The sequence below is a fragment of the Macaca thibetana genome, chromosome 5 (assembly GCF_024542745.1).
Source record: "Macaca thibetana thibetana isolate TM-01 chromosome 5, ASM2454274v1, whole genome shotgun sequence".
NCBI lineage: Eukaryota > Metazoa > Chordata > Mammalia > Primates > Cercopithecidae > Macaca > Macaca thibetana.
In genome coordinates, this window is record NC_065582.1 from 158,069,936 (window position 1) to 158,090,349 (window position 20,414).

Genomic DNA, 20,414 nt, shown 5'->3' on the forward strand with positions numbered 1-20,414 from the left:
AGTTGCTCACAATTTCAAGATACATGAATGCAGCTAAAGGGTCATTGTAAAAACAGAAAAAAAGATTGTGAAGCTGTTACTGCAGTTATGTCAACAAGTGCAAACCTTTCACTTTTTCAAAATACCTTTTTTTATTTTGTGATTGAAAATGCACCTTGTATGTGAGTGCAAGTTTGCTAAAGAAAGGCATACCTATAGACTCTAATAGAATCTGAGAAAAAGCAGAGTCATTATAATAGAACTAAAAATAAAAGGAATGTAAAAGATCCAAAACTGGGGAATTTAATGCCAGCAATGGATAGTTGAAAATTTTGAAAGAGGTTTGGCTTTAACAAAAATGTCAAGATAACAGGAAAAGGAGATTCTGCTGATCAAGAGACAGCAGAATGAGTTCCCAGGTACCATTAAGAAACATAATCAAGGAGAAAGAATCTGCTTGAACAGGTTTTGAATTCAGAAAAAAAGTGTCGTATCTTTGAAAAGAAAAAATGCCACAAAGAACCATTATTAGTAAGAAAGAGAAGCACCGCATTCAAGACAAATAGGGATAGAGTAACTCCATTGTTATGGAAATGCAGTCAGATTTATGATCAGGACTGCTTTTATCTATAAAGCTGCTAACTCTTATAGGGAAAAGATAAACATTTATCATCAGTCTTTTGGCTGTACAACAAGATCTAGACAATGAAAAACGTTTTACTGGATGGGTTTCATCTACACTTTGTCCTTGAGGTCAGGAGTTACCTTGCCAGTAAAGGACTGCCTTTGAAAGTGCTTTTGAAATTGGACAATTACCTTGATCTCTCAGAACCTCAGGAGCTCACATCAAAGGTGTTGAAGTGATCTACTTGCCCCCAAACACAAGTCTCTAATTCAGCTTCTAGAGGAGGGGAATCATAAGGACCTTTATGTGTTGTTACATATACTCTATGAAAAGGATTGTGAATGCTATGGAAGAAAACCCCAGTAGAGAGAACATCATGAAAGTCTGCAAAAATTATACCATTAAAGATGCCATCATTGTTATAGAAAAAGCCATGAAATCCATTCAGGCTCTCAACTGCGTCTAGACGTTGCACATGACTTCAAAGGATTCATGACAGAGACAATCCAATAAATAATGAAAGAGACTGTGGATATGGCAAAAAAAAAAAAGGGGGGGGGGTAGTGAGTTTCAAGACATGGATCTGAGAGAAATTCACCAGCTAATAGATACAACACTAGTGGAATTAACAGAAGACAACTTGATGGAGATGAGTGCTTCCAAACCAGTGCCAGATGATGAGGAAGAAGATGTAATAGAAACAGTGCCAGTAAACAAATTGACATTAGACAATCTGGCAGAATGGTTCTGAGTATTGAAGACTGCTTTTGACTTCTTTAATCACACGGATCCTTCTATGATACAGACACTGAAACTAAAGCAAATGATGGAAGAGGAATGGTAGCATATAGAAACATTTTAGAGAACTGAAAAAGCAAAAAAGCAGAGATAAAATATGATGTATTTCTGAAAAGTTACTCAAGTGTGTCTTCCTGTCCTGTCTCCCTTTCTACCACGTCCACTTCTGTCTCTACCAACCCAGAGACAACAAAACCAACCTCTCCTCTTCCTCCTCCTCTTCATCCTACTTAACATGAAGATGCTGCTGATGAAGACCTTGATGATGATTATCCACTTACACTTAATAAATAATAAATGTATTTTCTCTTCCTTATGGTTTTCTTAATAATGTTTTTTCTCCAGCTTACTTAATTGTAAAAATATAGTACATAAAATACACAACATATACAATATGTGTTAACTGACTCTATGTTATTGGTAAGGCTTCTTGTCTATAGTGAGCTACTAGTAGTTATATTTTAGAAGAGTCAGGAGTTATTTTCAGAGTTTTGACTTCAGGGGGTTGGGGTGGGGGTGACAGCATTCCTAACCCCTGCATTGTTCAATTATATATGTAAATGCTGCTTGCAGATTGCTGGTTAAAGTACTTCACTAAAGTCTGAATTTAAAGTGCTTTATAGAACTCTATCACTTGCTTGCCTTGTGCTATGGGTAAAGTTAGTTAAACTCTTTGTATCTCATTTTCAACCAGTGCAACCTTCTTTTGCCATACATGACTCCAGAGTCAGGGTATTGTATCATCATCAAAACTCACGTATGTTCTATATTTATTTGAACTCTTTGATAGTTTTTCCTTTCTTTCTTTCTTTTTTTAATCCTCACATTCATTGTCTTCAGACAAGGAAATTGAATTTAAATGACTTATTCAAGGACACTAGGGCAGCTTCCATTTTTCTGCTGATTTAGATTAACAGCTTTTATTTTCCTGGTTGGATTGACCCCCTGAGCCTTGTAAACTCTTATTCCATTTCCATAAAATAAGGATAATAATACTTAACACCTGGTTCAATTGAGTAGCTCTGTAATTATTCTCTTATACATGTAAAGTACCTTGAAGCACAGAGTCAAGTGCTGTCTTTCAAATTTCAAGCTACTTACAACAGAGAAGAAATAGCTTTAGAGATATTATAACTCCGATTTTTGATTGGGCTGGCATTTGACAGAGGCATTAGGTATCTTTCCTGTTGCTCAAGATAGTGACTTTTGTGGGGTTGCTGTGTTTTAATTTTAATAAACTACATAGGAATGTAAGCATCTAAATATTGGCTTTCAGAATGGTTATCATGGGAGAATGCATTGTTATTTTTCGAAATATTCCGAACACTCTATTTCATAGTTCAAACCTCTTTCCCAATAATCTAAACCCTCTTGTACCAATCTACATTTCCTTTCTTGTACTAATCTATGTTTATTGTACTTCTAACGTTAATTTGTAATTATTAGGTAATCACTTTATCTCAAAAATTAGGCTTACTCTCTACTTTCTATCATCCCTTTTTCTGACCAAGCATTTACTTACTACCAGCTTCCTGGGGCAGGGCTATTTTATTATTATTATTATTGTGGTGTGGGTTCTTGATATTACTTGGTAAATATGTCTTAAATTTATAGAATGGTGTCTGAAACATAATAGGTGCTAAGTGAAATTTACTGGGGTAATTAATTAATTTTTGGAAGTTACCATTTGGAATGGATACCAATAATAATTTCTGAGCATCTAGCAAAAATATCATTACTTTATGCTATATCATATTTTAAAACCCAATTAGTTCACAACTCAATTCAATGGATTAAGCTCCAAATAAGTAATGAATACTTTAAAAAATAAAATAAATAAATATCTTTGGTTCCAAAGATCAAAATGAAACACTTGCACAAAAGTATTTCTCCAAATACTTTTCATTACACTGCTTTAAAGTGGTTCTTTTTAATTAAAAATTTTGAGCAAAATATCGATATATTCAAATTTAGTGAATAAGATCCAAGTTATTATTGCAACTGAATTACATATGAAAGTGCCCAGCATAATGGCAGGTATGTAATGGACACTGTAACAGCTAGTGTGTATATATTCTCTATTGATTCTTTCAATAGGGGACAGATTGTAAGGAGAGATTATTAAGCAAGGAAGCTAATTAATAAACAGAATTAAGCCATAGAAAATTATATAGTACTTTATTAGATATCAGAGTATATGGTGTGCAATGAGTAAACCTTAACCTTAGTGGTCTGACTTAAAAAAAAAAAAAAAAAAAAAAAAAAAAAACAATTACAACACACACATGCTATTTAAAGTCTTCCTAAAGAGTATTTGATTTGCAGATGTTTTTGTTATGCAGTTTGGATCAGTCTTAAATATCATTCACTGTGCATTAAAAATTTAGGCTTCAGTAATTCTTAAAGTAATTGCTGTTTTAAACCATGTAGAAAAAGAAAACTACAATTATGTATAAGGAATTAAATTTTAATTAGTTTCCCCTACTTCCCACCTTTATGCTCTTGAAAAGTAAAACCTTATGAAACTTTCTCTCTCTAATGTGTTTTCTTATAGTCCAGCTTTTGCACATGTTCATCTCTATCTCTGACTTCATTGAAATCACTAATTTTTTTTTTTTGAGTTCATAAAGATGCAATTTCTTATACAAATTTTTTTCTTAGTCTTTCAAGGTCAGGCTATATAAGCATGAAAAGATTTGCAATTTATCTATGAATTTCCTCATTGAGAGCATAGGTTCAAGAAAGTAAGGGCTTCACTTTACAATGATAATCACAATATGTATAGCGTCTAAAAAATTTCGGATACTTAGTAGGCATTTCAAATATAGCAAAAACAATTAAGTAAAAGAAGTTTTGATTGTGAATAGGAATATAAAGGACTATAGAAAGGTGCAATAAATGAGAGCACTCAATGAAGTTGTATCATTCTTTTATTAGTTGGATTAGTTCTTATTATACTGTAAAAAATTATCACAAATTTAGTGACGTAAAACAACAAGAGGGAGGTTCTAAGATGGCCGAATAGGAACAGCTCCAGTCTACAGCTCCCAGAGTGAGCAACACAGAAGACGGGTGATTTCTGCATTTCCAACTGAGGTACCATGTTTATCTCACTGGGGCTTGTTGGACAGTGGGTGCAGAACAGTAGGTGCAGCCCACGGACCGTGAGCCAAAGCAGGATGAGGCATAGCCTCACCCAGGAAGCACAAGGGGTCGGAGAATTCCTTTTCTAGCCAAGGGAAGCCATGGCACAGGGCACCTGGAAAATTGGGTCACTCCCACCCTAATATTGTGCTTTTCCAATGGTCTTAGCAAATGGCACACCAGGAGATTATATCTCATGCCTGATTCAGAGGGTCCACACTTATGGAGCCTTGCTCACTGCTAGCACAGCAGTCTGAGATTGAACTGCAAGGCAGTAGCGAGGCTGGGGCAGGGCACCTGCCATTACTGAGGCTTGAGTAGGTAAACAAAGCGGCCAGGAAGCTTGAACTGGGTGGAGCCCACCGCAGCTCAAGGTGGCTCACCTGCCTCTGTAGACTCCACCTCTGGGGGCAGGGCATAGCTGAACAAAAGGCAGCAGAAACTTCGGCAGACTTAAATGTCCCTGTCTGACAGCTTTAAAGAGAGTAGTGGTTCTCCCAGCATGGAGCTTATGATCTGAGAATGGACAGATTGCCTCCTCAAGTGGGTCACTGACCCCCAAGTAGCCTAACTGGGAAGCACCTCCCAGTAGGGGCTGACTGAAACCTCATACGACCAGGTGCCCCTCTGAGACGAAGCTTCCAGAGGAACGATCAGGCAGTAACATTTGCCATTCTGCAATATTTGCAGTTCTGCAGCCTCTGCTGGTGATACCCAGGCAAACAGGGTCTGGAGTGGACCTCCGGCAAACTCCAACAGACCTGCAGCTGAGGGTCCTGACTTTTAGAAGGAAAACTAACAACAGAAAGGACTTCCACACCAAAACCCCATCTGTACATCATCATCATCAAAGACCAAAGGTAGATAAAACCACAAAGATGGGGAGAAACCAGAGCACAAAAGCTGAAAATTCTAAAAATCAGAGTGTCTCTTCTCCTCCAAAGGAATGCAGCTCCTCTCCAGCAATGGAACAAAACTGGATGGAGAATGACTTTGATGAGTTGAGAGAAGAAGGCTTCAGAAGATCAATAACAAACTTCTCCAAGCTAAAGGAGGATGTTTGAACCCATCGCAAGGAAGCTAAAAACTTTGAAAAAAGATTGGATGAATGGCTAACTAGAATAAACAGTGTAGAGAAGACCTTAAATAATCTGATACATCACGAGAACTATGTGACAAATGCACAAGCTTCAATAACCGACTCAATCAACTGGAAGAAAGGGTATCAGTGATTCAAGATCAAATGAATGAAATGAAGTAAGAAGAGAAGTTTAGAGAAAAAAGAGTAAAAAGAAATGAACAAAGTCTCCAAGAAATATGGGACTATGTGAAAAGACCAAATCTACGTCTGATTGGTGTACCTGAAAGTGATGGGGAGAATGGAACCAAGATGGAAAACACTCTTCAGGTATCCAGGAGAACCACCCCAACCTAGCAAGTCAGGCCAGTATTCAAATTCAGGAAATACAGGGAATGCCACAAAGATACTCCTAGAGAAGAGCAACTCTGAGACACATAATTGTCAGATTCACAAAAGTTGAAATGAAGAAAAAAATGTTAAGGGAAGCCAGAGAGAAAGGTCGGATTACCCACAAAGGGAAGCCCATCAGACAAACAGCAGATCTCTTGGCAGAATCTCTACAAGCCAGAAGAGAGTGGGGGCCAATATTCAACATTCTGAAAGAAAAGAATTTTCAACCCAGAATTTCATATCCAGTCAAACTAAGCTTCATAAATGAAGGAGAAATAAAATCCTGTACAGACAAGCAAATGCTGAGAGATTTTTGTCACCACCAGGTCTGCCTTACAAGAGCTCCTGAAGGAAGCACTAAACATGGAAAGGAACAACTGGTACCAGCCACTGCAAAAATATGCCAAATTGTAAAGACCATCAGTGCTAGGAAGAAACTGCATCAACTAACAAGCAAAATAACCAGTTAACATCATAATGACAGGATCAAATTCACACATAACAATATTAACCTTAAATGTAAATGTGCTAACTGCTCCAATTATAAGACACAGACTGGCAAATTGGATAAAGTGTCAAGATCCATCAGTCTGCTGTATTCAGGAGACCCATCACATGTGCAGAAACACCCATAGGCTCAAAATAAAGGGATGGAGGAAGATCTACCAAGCAAATGGAAAACAAAAGAAAAAAACAGGGGTTGCAATCCTAGTCTCTGATAAAACAGACTTTAAACCAACAAAGATCGGAAGAGACAAAGAAGGCCATTACATAACGGTAAAAGGATCAATTCAATGAGAGGAGCTAACTATTCTAAATATATATGCACCCAATACAGGATCACCCAGATTCATAAAGCAAGTCCTTAGAGACCTGCAAAGAGATTTATACTCCCACACAAAATAATTGTAGACTTTAACACCCTACTGTCAACATTAGACAGATCCATGAGACAGAAAGATAACAAGGATATCCAAGAATTGAACTCAGCTCTGCACCAAGCAGACCTAACAGACATCTACAGAACTCTCCACCCCAAATCAACAGAATATACATTCTTCTCAGCACCACATCACACTTATTCCAAAATTGACCACATAGTTGGAAGTAAAGCACTCCTCAGCAAATGTAAAAGAACAGAAATTATAACAAACTGTCTCTCAGACCACAGTGCAATCAAACTAGAACTCAGGATTAAGAAACTCACTCAAAACCACTCAACTACATGGAAACTGAACAACCTGCTCCTGAATGACTACTGGGTACATAACGAAATGAAGGCAGATATAAAGATGTTCTTTGAAACCGACGAGAACAAACAGAAACATACCAGAATCTCTGGGACACGTGTAAAGCAGTATGTAGAGGGAAATTTATAGCACTAAATGCCCACAAGAGAAAGCAGGAAAGATCTAAAATTGACACCCTAACATCACAATTAAAAGAACTAGAGCAGCGAGACCAAACACATTCAAAAGCTAGCAGAAGGCAAGAAATAACTAAGATCAGAGCAGAACTGAAAGAGATAGAGACACAAAAAAAACCCTTCAAAATATCAATTAATCCAGGAGAGGTTTTTTTGAAAAAATCAACAAAACTGATAGACCCCTAGCAAGACTAATAAACAAGAAAAGAGAGAAGAATCAAATAAACACAATAAAAAAGATAAAAGGGATATAACCCCCCACCCCCAGAGATACAAACTACCATCAGAGAATATGTAAATACCTCTAGGAAAATAAACTAGAAAATCTGGAAGAAATGGATAAATTCCTGGACACATACACCTTCCCAAGACTAAACCAGGAAGAAGTTGAATGCCTGAATAGACCAATAACAGGCTCTGAAATTGAGGCAATAATTAATAGCCTACCAACCAAAAACAGTCCAGAATCAGATGGATTCACAACCGAATTCTACCAGAGGTACAAACAGGAGCTGGTACCATTCTTTCTTAAACTATTCCAATCAATAGAAAAAGAGGGAATCCTCCCTAACTAATTGTGTGAGGCCAGCATCATTCTGGTACTAAAGCCTGGCAGAGACACAACAAAAAAAGAGAATTTTAGACCAATATCCCTGATGAACATCAATGCAAAAATCCTCAATAAAATACTGGTAAACCAAATTCAGCAGCACATCAAAAAGCTTATCCATCACGAAGAAGTAGGTTTCATCCCTGGGATGCAAGGTTGGTTCTACATATGCAAATCAATAAACATAATCCATCATATAAACAGAACCAAAGACAAAAACAACAAGATTATCTCAATAGATGCAGAAAAGGCCTTTGATAAAATTTAACAGCCCTTCATGCTAAAAACTCTCAATAAATTAGGTATTGATGGGACGTATCTCAAAATACTAACAGCTATTTATGCAAACCCATAGCCAATATCATACTAAATGGGCAAAAACTGGAAGCATTCCCTTTGAAAACTGGCACTCTCTCACCACTCCTATTCAACACAGTGTTGGAAGTTCTGGCCAGAACAATCAGTCAGGAGAAAGAAATAAAAGGTATTCGATTAGGAAAAGAGGAAGTCAAATTGTCCCTGTTTGCAGATGACATGATTGTATATTTAGAAAACCCCATCATCTCAGCCCCAAATCTCCTTAAGCTGATAAGCAAATTCTTCAAAGTCTCAGGATACAAAAATCAATGTGCAAAAATCACAAGCATTCTTATACACCAATAACTGACAGAGAGCCAAATCATGAATGAACTCCCATTCAGAATTGCTTCAAAGAAAATAAAATACCTAGGAATCCAACTTACAAGGGACGTGAAGCACCTCTTCAAGGAGAATTACAAACCACTGCTCAACTAAATAAAAGAGGGCACAAACAAATGGAAAAACATAACATGCTCATGGATAGGAAGAATCAATATCGTGAAAATGGCCATACTGCCCAAGGCAATTTATAGATTCAATGCCATTCCCATCAAGCTACCAACGACTTTCTTCACAGAATTGGAAAAAACTACTTTAAAGTTCATATGGAACCAAAAAACAGCCCACATTGCCAAAACAATCCTAAGCCAAAAGAACAAAAATAGAGTCATCAAGCTACCTGACTTCAAACTATACTACAAGGCTACAGCAACAAAAAAAGCATGGTACTGGTACCAAAACAGAGATATAGACCAATGGAACACAACAGAGGCCTCAGAAATAATACCACACATCTACAACCATCTGATCTTTGACAAATCTGACAAAAACAAGAAATGGGGAAAGGATTCCCTATTTAATAATTGGTGCTGGGAAAACTGGTTAGCCATAAGTAGAAAGCTGAAACTGAATCCCTTCCTTATACCTTATACAAAAATTAACTCAAGATGGATTAAAGACTTAAATGCCAGACCTAAAACCATAAAATTCCTAGAAGAAAACCTAGGCAATACCATTCAGGACATAGGCATGGGCAAGGACTTCATGTATAAAACACCAAAAGCAATGACAACAAAATCCAAAATTGAGAAATGGGATCTAATTAAACTAAAGAGCTTCTGCACAGCAAAAGAAACTACCATCAAAGTGAACAGGCAACCTACAGAATGGGAGAAAATTTTTGCAATTTACTCATCTGACAAAGGGCTAATATCCAGAATTTACAAATAACTTAAACAAATTTACAAGAAAAAATCAAGCAACCCCATGAAAAATGGGCAAAGGATATGAACAGACACTTCTCAAAAGAAGACACTTATGCAGCCAACAGACACATGATAAAATGCTCATCACCACTGGCCATCAGAGAAATGCAAATCGAAACCACAATGAGATACCATATCACACCAGTTGGAATGGTGATCTTTAAAAAGTCAGGAAACAACAGGTAATGGAGAGGATGTGGAGAAATAGGAACAACTTACACGGTTGATGGGAATGTAAACTAGTTCAACCATTGTGGAAGACAGTGTGGTGATTCCTCAGGGATTTAGAACTAGAAATACCATTTGACCCAGCCATCCCATTACTGGGTATATACCCAAAGGATTATAAATCATGCTGCTATAAAGACACATGTACACATATGTTTATTGCGGCACTATTCACAATAGCAAAGACTTGGAACCAACCCAAATGTCCATCAATGATAGACTGGATTAAGAAAATGTGGCACATATACACCATGGAATACTAGGCAGCCATAAAAAAGGATGAGTTCATGTCCTTTGTAGGGACATGGATGAAGCTGGAAACCATCATTCTGAGCAAACTATTGCAAGGACAGAAAACCAAACACTGCATGTTCCCACTTATAGGTGGGAATTGAACAATGAGAACACTTGGACACAGGGTGGGGAATATTACACACTGGTGCCTGTTGTGGCGTGCGGGGAGTGGGTAGGGATAGCATTAGGAGATATACCTAATGTAAATGACAAGTTAATGGGTACAGCACACTAACCTGGCACATGCATACACATGTAACAAACCTGCAGGTTGTGCACATGTACCCTAGAACTTAAAGTATAATAATAATAAAAAAACCACCAATGTATTATCTTACATGTTTGTAGGTCAGAAGTCTGATGTAAGTTCCACTGAGCAATAATCAGGTTGCTGGCAGATCCACATTCCTTTATGGGGGTTCTAAAGGAGAACCCGTTTTCTTGCCTTTTTCAGATTTAAGAAGATGCCTTTATCAGCCCTTGGCCCTCTTACATGTTCAAAGCTAGTAACACTTGTCTTTCTCACACTACTTCACACTGACCATGAGGGTTTTGCTTTCCTCTTCCACATTTAAAGACCTTTGGGATCACATTTGGCTTATTCCTGATAATCCAATTATTCTTAGGAACAATTAGGATTAGGTTCCTAATCTTCCTATTTTAAGATCAGTTTATTAACAGCTGATATGAATGGAATCGGGTCCTTTCCCAAATTCCTTTGTTGAAGCTTGAGCTCCCAGTGGAAGTATATTTAGAGAAAAAGTCTTTTTTCGTTGTTGTTTTGTTTTTTCTGAGATGGAGTTTCACTCTTGTCGCTCAGGCTAGAGTGCAGTGGCGAGATCTTGGCTCACTGCCACCTCTCTCTCCTGGGTTCAAGCAATTCTCTTGACTCAGCCTCCCAGGTAGCTGGGATTACAGGCATGCAAGGCAGCATCACCATGCCCAGCTAATTTTATATTTTTAGTAGATACAGATCTCGTCATCTTAGCCAGGCTAGTCCCAAACTCCTGACCTCAGGTGATCCACCCCTGTCGGCCTCCCAAACTGGTGAGATTACAGGTGTGAGCCACCATGCCCAGCAGGAGAAAAAACCTTTAAGGGGGAAATTGAGGTTATACAAGGTCCTATTTGTGACATTCTAATCCAATTGGGCAGGCGTCTTCATATGAACAGGAAGAGACACCAGGGGTGTACATGCTCGAAGGAAAGGCCACATGAGGACATAATGAAAATGTGGCCACTGCAAGTCAAGGAGAGAAGACTCAGGCGAAACCAAACCTCCTGGCAACTTGATTTTGGACTTCTCGCTTCCAAAACGTTGCAAAAATAAATTTCTGTTTTTTAAGCCATCTGGTCAGTGGTATTTTGTTATGGCAGTCCTAGTAGTAATGTATAGCAACATTAATTGCATATGCTATCTTAATTTCTGCTGTGCCTTACAACACTTTTACCAACTCTGGGATGTATGACATACATGGACATCTTTGGAGCTTATTTTGCCACCATAGTAGTCTGTGAGTGAAGAAAGGAAACACTCTTTTCACAACAATGAAGATGCAAAGACCCCAGATTTCCTTTTTCTTCAGTTTGGCAAATAGGCAAGGACAAAGAAAAATACATTAAATTTAACAAATTATGAAGAAATAAACACCATAGAAACATTTTTACCAAGGTGGAGAGGCCTGAATGGGATAAAGTCATGATTTTAAACAGTGTATGTTTTGTTGGTAGTGAGAGGGATGTGAGGGGTGCTATTTCTAAGGATTTTCTTTTTTTTTTTTTTAAGATTCCAGGAAATCAGAGTATAGTGTAGAGGAGGCAAAACTTTGTCTCTTCCTTGTTTGTATTTTTATCCATCTGGGTGTGATAATTATTTTAACATGTGACAAGCAGGAGAAAAACATACAAATTTATTTCTTAGAAGTTTTAGGTGACAAGGAGCTCTCATAAGGAAATGAAGACTGAAAGAAGCAGTTGAAGTCAAACACCATATACTGAATTGGACAGAGTAGTAAACTGTGAAAATGTAATCAAGTAAAGGAACTTGGGCAAGAGTAGTTAATTGAGTAGAGAAGTGACTAGGAGTAAAAAGGATTACATTAACAAGGTTAATTTTTTTTTTTTACAGATTTCCCTTGGCTTCAATTTTCCATCCTTGATGAAAATCATGTTACTTTCAGGCGAGGACATTAGCAAGATGGCCGATTTGAAGCTAATAACTCTCTCCTCTTCCCACAAAAATCCCAAAGCAACAAATAAGGATCTAAATTTTGACCAAAATAACTAACAAAGAGCATCAGAGAACAGCAAAGAAGCAGGAGGAATCCTTTAGAGAACAGAAACCCAGGATGACTGCACAGAGAAGGGGAGAAAACACATTGGCTCTGCCACATCATCTCCTCAGTCAGAATTAACACAGAACCAGGAGGAGCTTCTCACTGTGGGGGAAGGGGAAGCAAATGGACCCCACCCCCAGTCACCACTTTGGACACCTATAGTCTTCTCTATTGGACATTCCTTTGTACCTCCCAAGCTTTGCACCAGCTGAGGGAGCTCCCTGGAGTCAACAAGGCTGAGCTATCTGTAGAGAAGAAGCTGAGACTATGCCTCCCACCACTGTGGTCTGTGCTGCTACTGCTTTGTACTATTTTGGAAATGGAGACTCTTCCAGAGTGTGTCCTGCTCTGGGGATGAGTAGCCATTGCATCCCTTTATCCCTGAGGCTCAGTGACCATGATTACCTGGTAACATGCCATCCCCAAGCAAAGCTAATGCTCCATCTTACCCCTCAGGGGCAAGTTACTGCACAGCAATTCCTACTCAATTATCTCAATTGCTAGGGCAGCCTCCTTTTAGGGTCACAGCTAAGATCACAAATGACCTCACCACCTCTAGGACCTCAGGCCTCTGGCATATAGGAACAGTTGTGCCCCCTGGCACCACAGCTAAGGCAAAACCCTGTGTTCCAAGGGGTCTAATTCTCTAGCAAACATGGGCAGTTGCACCTCCTAGCACCACAGCTGATGTGGTACCCCACCTGCAGAGATCCAGAGGCTCCACTGACCCATGGAACCACACTTTCTGGGGCCAGGTAGACATAGTGTCTCAAATTTCAGGGAATCAAAGAATTGCCTGAGCTGTTTGGCCCTCCAGGCTGAACCATAGATGGAACTGTGGAACTAGATAGAGCTACTTGGAACTCGATGGCCCCTTGAGGTCTATAAATGGCTTGGACATCTGCTCTTCCGGGTGGTTGAATCATCACTGCACTGATCCCTAAGTCCCAATTCACAGTAGTACCTCGCCCTTTCTAGGTTCTTGCTGCTGCTGTACCTGGCCTCACAGAGACTGGGTTGCTGCTATTTCCTAACATCCTAACTGGGTTACTGAAGTTTCCCAACATCCTAGGATCTAGTGTCACCTTATCTTCCAGGGCCTGAGCTGCCAATGTGCTCTGTTGGTTCTGAGTCTCAAATTGCAACTGTGCCCTATCTCTGGGGCCCAAACCCTTGGAGTACTCCTTCCTTCCTGAAACTATGTTATGTTGTGCCCTGATCCCCAGTGTCAGAATTGCAGCCACATCCCGTACACCTGAGACCAAGGTGCTTGGGTATACTTCAGAAAAACAGACTCCAGCCAAGTGAGAGAACTGTATCCATTTGTTTCTTGGAGAGTGAACTTGTGCCTCAAGTCTCAGGTGCTGTACTAGATTCTCAAGACCCGAAACCATGAATCTGGCTTCACGGTTTCTCCAAGCACCTGTGCCCTGAATCCCAGTGCCACTGTGGCTGTGTGTGAGCCATGTCAGGCCCAACACCAAGAGAAATCACCTTAGGTAAGACTCCTCATTGTGAGGAAGACAAGAACAGGAGAATACCTAAAGATCCTGCCCCAATTACCTATACAGACACCATCACTGCCACAAACTCCTATAGCCTAGACAACTGAGGCAGCCAGTTATTGCTAATGTTGGTTACAACAACAACAACAAAAAGTTGCATGGAGACTAAACAACTGCACCCACATAAAAACCAGGGCCACCATACCCTGCCCAACACAGCATCTTCTGGTCCATCTGCAAGTAAATGTCTTCTCCTACCAAAGCCATTCGCTAAACTTTGAAATAGGTGACTGCAACACCAGATGCACAGAAATCAACAGAGAGACATAAACAATATGAAAATGAAAGGCCACATGACACCACCAAGGGAATATAATAATCCTCCAGTAACTGACCCCACGGAAACAAATTTATAAGCAGTTTAAAAAATAATTGAAAATAGGCTGGGTGTGGTGGCTCACTCCTGTAATCCCAGCACTTTGGGAGGCCGAGGTGGGCGGATCATGAGGTCAGGAGATTGAGACCATCTTGGCTAACACGGTGAAAACCCATCTCTACTAAAAATACAAAAAATTAGCTGGGCATGTTGGCAGGCACCTGTAGTCCCAGCTACTACTTGGGAGGCTGAGGCAGGAGAATGGCATGAACCCAGGAGGTGGAGCTTGCAGTGAGCCGAGATCACACCATTGCACTCCAGCCTGGGCGATAGAGCGAGACTCCATCTAAAAAAAAAAATAAATAAATAAAAATAATGATCTCAAGAAAACATAATGAAAAATAATAAAATACAAATAGGCTATTCAATGAGATCAGGAAAACAAAACAATTCATGATCAAAATAAGAAATTGAACTAACAAATGAACGTCATTAAAAAGGGTCAAACTAAACTGTTGTTGCTAAAGAATTCAGTGAAATAATTTTTTAAAAACCATGAGCTACAATGGAAGCATATATCAAGCAAAAGAAAGAATCCATGAAGCAAGGTCATTTGAAATGACTCAAATCAGAAGAAAAAAAACCAAGAATAATGTAAAAAAGAGTACAGACAGACTATGAGACTTATTGGACACTATTAAGTGAAGCAATATTCACAAAGAGTTTCAAAAAGTGAAAAGATAGAGCAATGACATGAAGCTTATCTAATGGAATAATTGCTGAAAACTTCCCAAGTCTTGGAAGAGATACGTATATCCAAATTCATGAAGCTCAATAGTCCCCAAATGGATGGAACACAAAGAGATCCTTTCAAAGGTACATTATAATTAATCTGTCAAAAGTCAAAGGCAGAGAATTCTAAAAGCAGTGAAAGAAAACTATGAAGTCATATATAAGAGAAAAATCATTAGACTATTAACAGATATATCAGCAGAAACTTTGCATGCCAGGAGAGACTGAGATGATACATTCAAGGGACTAAAAAGAAAAAGAAAAAGAAAACTGCCAGCCAAGAATACTATTCGCAGTTAATCTATTCCTCAGAAATAAAACATAAATAAATTCAGTCCCACAAAAGCAAAAGCTGAGGAATCATTACCACTACATATATCTTACAAGAAAAAGCTTAAGTCAGTTCTTCAAACCCAAACAAATAAAAAGTGATAACTATAATGAATAAATATGAAAATATAAAAATCACTAGTAAAGGTCAATATTTAGTCAAATCCAGAATACTCAAATACTGTGGTATATATTAATAAGTCATATTAATACATTTCTCTAATATCAAGTTTAGAGATATGTCAAAGTATCTAAAGCTACAAGAAGTTATTGAGGAATCTACAGTATAAAAAGATATATTGTGATGTCACTAATTAAATTGTAGGATGCTAGGAAGGTAAAACTCTAGAGTTTTTATAGGTGACAGCATTTAATTATCAGCTTAAAATAGTTCTTTGTAATTATAATTTTTTATGTAAGTCTCACAGAAACCACAATACAAAAAGCTACAGCAGTTATACAAACATTAAAGATTAGGAATCAAAGCATAACACTACAAAAAAGTATCAAAAATTACAAAGGTAGACAAGAGATGAAGAAGGAAACAAATGAGTTACAAAACAACCAGAATGTAAATAACAAAATAGCAATAGTAAGTCTTTGTTTATCAATAAAAAACTGTAAATGAATTAAATTGACTAACTGAAATCATAGAATGGTAATTATTAAAAAGTCAAGAAACAACAGATGCTGATGCAGTAACAAAGAAACAGGAACACATTTACACTGTTGGTAGAAATGTAAATTAGTTCAACCATTGTGGAAGACAATGTGGTGATTCCTGAGGGACTTGGAACCAGAAATACCCTTTGACTCAGCAATCCTATTACTGGGTATATACCCAAAGGAATATAAATCATTCTATTATAAAGATATGTGCATGCATATGTTCATTGCAGCACTACTCACAATAGCAAACACATGGAATCAACCTAAATGCCCATCAATGATAGACTAGATAAAGAAAATGAGGTACATGTACACCATGGAATATCATGCAGCCATGAAAAGGAACAAGATCATGTTCTTTGCAGGACATGGATGGAGTTGGAAGCCATTATTCTCAACGAACTAAGACAAGAGCAGAAAACCAAACACCACATGTTCTCACTTACAAGTGGGAGCAAAATGATTAGAACCCATGGACATAAAGAGGGGAACACCACACCCTGGGGCCTATCAGAGGGTGGAAAGTGGGAGGAGGGAAAGGATCAGGAAAAATACAAATGGATACTAGTCTTAATACCTGGATGCTGACGTAATCTGTATAATAAATCCCCATGAAACACATTTACCTATGCAACAAACCTGCACATCCTGCACATGCACCCCTGAACTTAAAACAAAAACTAAAAGAAAAAAAAGAAAAAAAAGATGTACCACAGAATTTAAAGTGCCCCACTGTTGAGAACAAGCCCCCCAAAATCTGGCCATAAACTGGCCCCAAAACTGGCCATAAACAAAATCTCTGCAGCACTGTGACATGGAGGAAAACCGCTAAAGGCATTCTTAAGCCACAAACAATAGCATGAGCAATCTGTGTCTTAAGGACATGCTCCTGCCACAGTTAACTAGCCCAACCTATTCCTTTAATTCAGCCCATCCCTTCATTTCCCATAAGGGATACTTTTAGTTAATTGAATATCTGTAGAAACAATTGTTAATAAATAAATACATGATTAATAAATATTGTTAATAAATACATGATTAAATCTCTGTTCGGGGCTCTCAGCTCTGAAGGCTGTGAGACCCCTGATTTCCCACTTCACACCTCTGTATTTCTGTGTGTGTGTCTTTAATTCTTCTAGTGCCGCTGGGTTAGGGTCTCCCCAACAGAGCTGGTCTTGGCACCCTATTTGCAGCCCTTCCCTTGACCAGGACTCAACAGATGTAGAACAGGACAGTTCACAGGAAGAAAGCTTGGATAAAGTCATCGAAGGAACTGTTGGCTATTGACTCATTGTTTAAGTTTGTTTAATTGTTTTGCCAAAGTCTGATGTTGCTCTTATGTGGAAATGGAAATAATGAGGATATTCGAGGGGATGGTTCTGATTTTTTGACAGAGCTGCAGTAGTCTCAAATAAAAAGAATAGAGATTGGACCCAGAAAAAGAAGACTTGGGGCAACAACATACATTGCTTCTTTTAAGATTTTAATGAAAACTAATGTCCTCCAGGAAAAGAAATGTAACCCATTGGAAAGCAGTCTTATAATATGGAGTAAATAGCAGCTTTTTGATAATGGTTTCATTTGTAATTTTTTTTTTTTTTTGAGATGGAGTCTTGCTCTGTTGCCCAGACTGGAGTGCAGTGGTGTGATCTCAGCTCACTGCAACCTCTGCCTCCTGGGTTCAAGTAATTCTCCTGCCTCAGCCTTCTGAGTAGCTAGGATTAAAGGCATGCACAATCACGCCCGACTAAGTTTTGTATTTTTAGGGATTTCACCATGTTGTCCAGGCTGGTCTTGAACCCCTGACCTCAGGTGATCCACCTACCTCGGCCTCCCAAAGTGCTGGAATTACAGGCGTGAGCCAATGCTCAGCCTCATTTGTGAATATTGTAAATACCTTGTAACTAGAAATTCTGTTGTGAAAAAAACCCTGTAATTTTCTTGAAAAAAAAAAAAAGAAGAGGAAGAAGAAATGCCTGAGACTGTGTAACTTATAAGAAAAGGTGTTTAATTGGATAATGGTTGCATGGGCTGTACAGGAAGCATGGTAGCATCTGCTTCTGGGGAGGCCTCAGGAAACTTTTACTCATGGTGGAAGGCAGATGGGAGCAGGCACCATCTTACATGTCAGGAACAGGACTAAGAGGGGAGGAGGTGCCACATACCTTTAAACAACCAGATCTCATGAGAACTCACTCACTGTCACGACATAATACCAAGCAAAAAATCGACCCACATAATACAATCACCTCCCACCGGGTCCCACCTCCAACACTGAAGACTAGAGGACATTATGCTAAATCGAATATACCAAACACAGAAAAAAAAAAAAATTGCATGATCTCACTCTTTTTTTGTTTTTATTTTTGAGATGGAGTTTCACTCTTTTTGCCGAGGCTGGAGTGCAATGACGCCATCTCGGTTCACTGCAACCTCAGCATCCGGTTCAATGATTCTCCTGCCTCAGCCTCCAGAGTAGCTGGAATTACAGGCATGCACCACTACACCTGGCTAATTTTGTATTTTTAGTAGAGATGGGTTTGCGCCATGTTGACCAGTCTGATCTCTAACTCCTGACCTCATGTTTTTCGCCTGCCTTGGCCTCCCAAAGTTCTGGGATTACAGGCATCAGCCACCACACCTGACCACTTGATCATCTTACTTTTAAGCCAAATCTAAAATAAATAAATAAATAAACATCCAGACATAGAGAACAGAAAAGTGGTTGGAGGTGTATGGAGAGATGTCGATCAGGAGGTCTAAGTAGCAGGTATGTAGAATGAACAAGAGTAGAGATCTAATGTACAACACGAGGACTGAAGGTAGTAAAAGTGCTATATATGAAAAGTAGTTAAAACAGACTATATGAAAAAAAGTTACTGTTTTTCAGTTTAGGGAGGACAACTTTCACATGGGAATTTTATCTCCTGTTTATAAGAAACAGAATGAAGGTCAGAGGCAACTCAGAATGGTCAATATGCTAAAGCAGCATATTAGGAGTGGCATATTCTTAAGTCCTTAAATAGCAGAATGACCCAATCAAAAATTCAAGACACACAGAGGAAATTCTTAGTAAGAGACAGTAAAGCTGGAGAGAAAGTAAAATAATATAAATAATCATAAATAAGTTGTTGCGGTCAGGGGGCTCACACCTGTAATCCGAGCACTTTGGGAGGCCGAGGTAGGTGGATCACTTGAGGTCAGGAGTTTGAGACCAGCATGGCCAGCATGGTGAAATCCTGTCTCTACTAAAAATAAGAAAATTAGCCAGGAATGGTGGTGGGCAACTATAATCCCAGCTACTGAGGAAAAGCTGAGGCAGGAGAACCACTTGAACCCAGGAGGCAGAGGGTCCAGTGAGCTGAATCATGCCACTACACTCCAGCCTGGGTGACAGAGCCTGGGGGAGGGTGAGAGATTGAGACTGTCTTAGGGAAAAAAAAAGGTTGTTGTGAAAATTCCTTACTAGAACCAAGAATCACCCTCTGTAAGCCGAGGGGAAGCTCAGATCAAAAAGACCAATCCAGGGTGGTAGCTGGTCAAAGATGTACTTAGAGGGAACTTACAAAAGAGCAAGTCTTCGGTGGCAGCAAGATGAGGTAGATCTCTGGGCTTGCAGTGCATGCCTGTCTAGTCTTTCAAACCATGAGAAAGAAAGAAAAAAAAAAAAGAGCCACTGAAGGCATACTGAACCACCTGATTGCTTTCTTAAATCTATTTACTTTTTTTTTTTTTTTTTTTTTTTTGAGACAGAGCTTTGCTCTGTTGCCCAGGCTGGAGTGCAGTTGCTTGAGCTTGGCTCACTAGAAGTTCCACCTTCCCAGGTTCAACAATTCTCCTGTCTCAACCTCCCAAGTAGCTGGGACTGCAGGCATGCACCACCACGCCTGGCTAATTTTTGTATTTTTAGTAGAGATGGAGTTTCACTATGTTGGCCAGGCTGGTTTCCAACTCCTGACCTCGTGATCCACCCGCCTCGGCCCCCCAAAGTGCTGGGATTATAGACATGAGCCACAGTGCCAGTCCTTAAATCCATTTACTTTCTACTTAAAGGAATTGTTTGGTTTCCCTGCAATCTGGTCAACATTGCCAAGGAGGATGTTGACAGAAGCAGCAGTTATCTAGGTGCTGGTATGCTTCCTCCTGTGGCTGCATCCTACAGCTCATTTTGTGGTCACACAGCCAGAATATATTTTCACAACATAA